This window comes from Trichechus manatus, unplaced genomic scaffold (assembly GCF_000243295.1).
Source record: "Trichechus manatus latirostris isolate Lorelei unplaced genomic scaffold, TriManLat1.0 scaffold00260, whole genome shotgun sequence".
Lineage (NCBI taxonomy): Eukaryota > Metazoa > Chordata > Mammalia > Sirenia > Trichechidae > Trichechus > Trichechus manatus.
Window position 1 is genome coordinate 2,544,612 of NW_004444196.1, and position 6,481 is coordinate 2,551,092.

Below are 6,481 nucleotides of genomic sequence, written 5' to 3' on the forward strand. Positions count from 1 at the left end.
TCCTTTAGAAAGTTCTATACATACACAGTTTATTCCCTCTTTTATTGTTCTGACATTGTTGTCATTTGAAGATTAACCTCTCTGGTTCCCTGTTCTAAATCTTTTGGTTTTGAATAGTCCTTGAGATTTCATTTCTTAGGCTGGTGTATGGTGCGATCTCATGTCCTAGATTCAGGCTGTGGTATGATGTTTTTTGTTCTGACACCAAAGGACTACCTTTAATAATTCTTGTAAGTTTGGTTTGGTTTTTAATTTCTTTTTATCTGGTTATGTCCTAATTTTACCATCATATTTGAACCAGAGTTTTGCAGGATATATTATACTTGGTTGGCAATTTTTTTTCTTTCAAGGTTTTATATATGTCATCCCATTGCCTTCTTGCCTGCCTGGTAATCAGGGTAATCTGCCGAGTAATCAGAGCTTAGTCTTATTGTTTTCATTTTTATCGAGCTGCTCTCAGGATTATTTCTTTGTCTTTGGTTTTAGTGAGTGTGATTATGCTATGCCTTGGTGATTTTCTTTTGGGGTCTATCCTATATGGGGTTCGTTGAGCTGCTTGAATGATCAGCTTTTTCATCTTTCATGATGTTAGGGAAGTTTTTTGTCAGCAGATCTTCAATGATTCTCTCTGTGTTTTCCATTTTCTCCCCTTGTTCTGGAACTCTAATCTCGTGTAAATTTTTGCTTTTGATTGTATCCCAAGTAATTCTCAGGGTTTCTCCATTTTTCTTTGTTCTTTTTTCTGATTTTTCCTCAAACAAAATTGTATTCAAGTGTTCGTCTTCAGTTCTGCTAATTCTGTCTTCCATTATTTCAAACCTGTTCCTCAGCCCTTCTCTGACTCAGTCCATTTCTGAAATCGTATTATTTACCTTTTCAATTTCAAATTGTTGTTTTTGTATGATTTCTAGTTGTGAATTTATTTTGGCATTTTTTTCCTGTGTTATTTTCCTGAATTCTTCCTTTTTTTGTCTATGATTTCTATGAATTTATCTGGTTTTTCCATGAATTTGTCATTTTTTTCCTCATTTTTGTCTGATTTTTGCTTCAACTTTTGGATAGCTCTGAATATTAGAGATCTGAATTCCCTATTAGGTAGTTCTAGTGACTTTTCTTCTATTGGAAAGTCATCTGGTGTTTTATTTGAATGCTTTCTTGAAACAACCCGTCTTTTTTCAAATATATTTTGATATTGTCTGCTGTCTTCAGGACATTCAGTAGTTTTTTTCTTCATTTATTGACTATAGATTTGTTTGGTTTGGTTTGTTTTTATTTGGTTATGTCTGAGCAGGTGAGCTGTGCATTCTTTGTTGTTTGCTCATCTTTGGACGTGATATTTTTCACTTCCTTGTCCAATAGGCAGGTTCAGTCACTAACTATGGTGTATAAGGACATGTGCACCTGAATGGAAGGCACTGAGATGGGTTGTTTGTTGAATGTACTTGGGTCAACAAGATGAGACAGTGGTCAGTGCAGGGAAGGTTCCAGTAGGTCGTGCCTGTGCTGTTCAGGAGTTCAATGTTCAGCATGTGGTGCAGATAGTTAGGTGATAGGAAGAGGAGGAAGTTATGATGGGTGGAACTAGGTTGGGTATGTAAGAGGAGAGAGAAACAGGAGCAAAAAAAAAATGCTGAAGGAGCTTGTCCTTGGAGTGGAGAGACAAAAAATCGAGAAATGGAGAAAAACAAAAAGGAAAAAAATAAATTATTTAAGAAAAAATTAAAAAAAAAATTGTTATTAAAAAAAAAAAAAAAAATCCCCCAGGGATCTCACTGGAGCAGATGCACAAACCGGAGAGTGGCTCCCAACCCATGCACTATAGCTCTGCTATAAGGGGTGGAGATGACAGCGCCAGGTGTTCAGGAGACAGTAAAGGAAGGTAAGTAAAAAGAGATGAGAAACCAAAAATGAAGAAAAATAAAAGGAAAAAAGAAAGAGAAAACAAATAAACAAAAAACAATAAAAAAAGAAAAAGGGGGAAAAAAAGCCCCCAGGGATCCCAGACTCAGGAAACTGACTGAGGAAGCAGTTCACCAGCTGAGCAGTGCTTCACAGCCTGTCAAGAGGAAGCAAAGACAGCACATGGAGTCAAGTGTTCAAGAGAAAGGAGGAGGAGGAGGTGAGAGGCAGGGAAGAAACCAAAAGAGGCTGAAAAAAGCAATACCAGTAACAAAGAAATGGCACTGAAGAAGCCAGTCAGTGTAGGTGGGGTGAATTCGCACGGCACAGAACCAGTGCTTCCTGTGCTATGGTCGCCGCCTGCTGGGGAGCAGTGGATCAGCTCTCTGGAAAGCTGGGAATCTGTTAACCAGGAAGCAGCAAATTGGCCCTCTGGGAAGCTGGGAATCTACCCACCAGGAAGCTGGGAACCTACCCACCAGGAAGCTGGGAACCTACTTGCTGGGAAGCAGCAGACTGGCCAGCCAGGAAATGGGGAAGGTCGGGCAGGGGGAGGCAGGGTGGGGAGTGAGAAAGTGTGTCTCGCTGGTTATCAGGTGCTCTGTCTCCTCCGGGAGCTCCGTGAATCTGCTTTCCTGTACTCCCTGTTTGCTGATCTCCAGCAGGAGTCCAAGATGGTGGATCCATGCTGTGTTAGCTTATAGGGGTCCTCTGCTCGTAACTCTCCTTGCTCTCTCTTCTCTGTCAGTTTCTTATACATTTTGTGCTTGGTTGAGTTCCTTATCTCTTCATTTGGTGCTTAGGGTTCCAGGAATGACATTTGTCTCTGTTTTACTTAGTTTTTTGGGTCTTTGATATGGAGGGATGGCGTGGTGCTTCTATCTATAGCACCATGCTCCCAGAATCTACCTGGTTGAAATTTTGATTTTGCAAATTTCCAGTAGTGTGACCTGAGTAAATTATTAATCCTTCATATGTCTCTTTTTATTGGCCTGAAGAAAAGGTAGATTATTATATTTCTGCCTTATAGAATTGTTTTGGTTAACAAATTCAGTGAGATTATCTGCTCCAAGTATCTAACTGGTACCTGATCCAGCTCATTCTGGCTGCGGCTCTCTGTAGGTTTTTATTAAGCCTGTTTCATCCCATGATTTTGGGGATGATAACAGCTTCCTATAGTTGTTAGTCCCTAATCCTTAACCACTAATGTGTTCCCTTTATTCTGCCAAAACCCATATAAACAATTCCTTCATTACACTTTCTGAAATAAAATCCTTTTGATTATGCTGTCTGTATCCTTCCAGATACTTAACAAATAATATTTTAGTTTTTAAATATCGTATACTTGCTTTCGTATTATTCTCTGACTAAAATTTATTTTTTTGAAAAATATAAGCTAATATACCAAGTTTTGATTGGAAATATTTTATGAAAAACCAATAATTTATTTTATAAATGTATTTAGAAGATATGCGTCATGGTTCCATTGAATCCTGATTTATCTACCTACCATTCTTTCTTTTATTATAATGCATTTTCCCCTTAGGATATTTGACTTTTTGTATGTAACCACTAAAAATGAAAATAAGCACATCATGAGTTTATGATTAGAAATTCAATATTTTTATCATCAGATATGAGTGGAAAATTCAAACAAAATACATCGTATGAACTTGTATCTATAACAAGTAATATTAATATAACTTTTCTAAAAAAAAGTAATGCTTTCAGCAGTTATTCAAATAAAATATAATGTTAAGTGATTGCAACATGTATCTAAAAAATAGTGGAAGGTGTAAAAGATTGTCATTATCTATATAAAAGTAGGAAGTACTGGTTTTCTAACTATGACTTTAAAAGAATTTTACACACATTTGAGAGTTTTTTTTTAAAGATTCAGCATTTTATAAACGTTTTATATAATACATTTCTAATAACATTTGCTTTCCCAGTGTGATGTTAAAGGGTCTATAATTATTGGCAACTCAATTTATGAATGACTAATTACAAGAATAAATAATTAACAACAAACCAGAACTAACAAGTTGTGATTACAACATAAGTGATAATCTTTTAGTTTGTCAAGTAAATGAATGGATTATGTAGATACAGACAATAATAATAAGTCAATCTGTAGTGCCATTTAATTGTGAGTACAGATATTCATCTTTTGACATTATAAAAATGCATAATGGCTTTTTGCATGTAACTGTGATTCATTCCCTGTTTGTCTTATTATATCCTCAAATTTGTAACACTGTAGTTAAGACTGGAGCCTATAAAGGGCCTGGAACATGACTGTTCTCAACAGCCATATTGGGAAACTTCATAATTCTGAGTGCATCAGTTATAGTAATAAGATTATTGTCTTGAATTTGGGGGGAAAAACCCCTAAAATACATACAGCTGTAATCTCACCAAAGCAATACACAAAATCAAACAGAAAACTGAAGAGATAAAACAGTTTCCAAGTTCCTTAGCCATGTCCCAGAACATAGTGCTCAAGAATACACATTTCTCTAGGCTGCCAATGAAGTCATAGAAAATATACATATTTTTCTGCAGATTAAAGCTAGAAATAATAATAATATTTTTGTAATATTACATTATATAAAATATATTATTTAAGTTAATTGTATCTCTTTTTTATAGTAGCTACTAGAAAAATAATAATTAAATATATAGTGTGCATTATATTTTTTATTGGACTGCAGTTACCTAGAACCACAGAGATAAAAAATGCATAGGTAAATTAAAGAACCCTTAGGTGTCTGAAATATGTAACAAATTTGATTAAATAGCCTAAGTAATAATAGGCTCTGATTAGTAATTCATGGACTCAGTTTTGTATTTATGGGAAATTCATAAAGAAGCTCTCTGTCACATATATAGCAAATGTGTATATCCACAGATATAACATATATTATACTCGGCTGCTACCCAAAAGGTCAGCAGCTCCAATCCACCAGTCGCTCCTTGGAAACCCCACGGGGCATTTCTACTCTGTCCTATAGGGTTGCTATGAGTCGAAATGGACTCAAAGGCAACGGGTTTGGTTTTTGGTTTTGGTATATACATATATAGTACATAATATATATAAACAAAATAATATCTTATAAAATTGCATTTCTGTTATTAAAGAAAAAGCAATGCCCTGGTATTTGCTGAACCAGTCTTTTTGTCCCCCCCACCTTGGGCTCCTTCATCTTTCTATGATGACCAAGCGTATTATGTGACTCTCACACAGCAGTAAAAGATATTGCCATTTCCCTGTTTTATTCCTTATGAGCAATTGGAGGAAAATTGATGTGATTATTCCTTTTGTGCTTCATTTTAGTTTTTCAGTAGAGAAAGTTCTATCGCTTACTTTTTAAAACATCCTGACGCATTAGAAAGATTTTATTCAATTTTATCCTCAATATGCAGATAAAAAGCCCACTTCATCCAGATGAAAAATGCTTGATCTCATTTAGTGTCTGCACAGATACTATAAATATGGTATTGCCAAACATCAGCACCTGTTTTGCTGCCATGCTATGAAACTCTTCCTGCAGTACCAGTGGCTTCCAGTTGAAAACGCTACTACCAATTCTGGAAAACAAAGTCCATACTTTTATTATTTTTCACAAATAACACCTTATATGCAATCTGACAGTTTAGAAGTTTCAAAATATAAAAGAAAATTCAAAATGCATGACTTTATAATGTAATATTTCCCTATCTCGACTCAAGTATTTTGGTATGAAAGGCTCTGGTGGTGAGTATTAATGAAACCCAGCCACAACAAACAAACTGCAGGAGAGATTTCAAGATATCGAGTGTCAGGTTATAGTATCGCCTGATTGAAACAACAGCTACAGGAACAACAACAACAAAAAAAACAAAAATTATTAAGGGTATAACCTCAAGTTCACTAATAAAATCACTAGTATTTTAACAAGAGATTTGGCTATTAGTATGTTTATAAGGGAATTTCACTAAGTACTTTATTCTTACCTAGCCATACCAGTAAGAATAAATCACAGCCATTTCCTTGCCATCATTCAACTCTCCAAGTAACAATAGGTATAAAATTAATAAATCAAAAAATTTAAAGAGCATTAAAAGGAAGGCAGAAGAAAAAACAATTAACAGAAAAAATAAATAAATACATAATAAAATATCATAAAATATGGTTAAATAAATTGTACTAAATATGAATTAGTCAACTTTTCCATAGAAATATTTTTAAAAAACTACTTTTCAAGTAGAAAAAAAAGATCATGTAAACATAAATTTAACAAATATGAAGAATACTTATTTACTGAAAGAATTTTATAATAATTGACAAAGTGTTTAATGTACCTATGAATATTCCATTAATTTGGCAATACAGACAATAAGAAGTCTCAGTAAATTCAAAGAATAAGTAAAATTTATGAATCAGTAAAATATATGACATTTCTAAAAGTAATAGTGTAACTAAATTTAGAAATCAATATAAAATATAAATTATAAAGTAGTTTATAATTTAAAAAAATACAGCCAAAAATAACAAGCATTGAGAAAGGAAATTACACTGGAGATTACAAAATATTTAGAA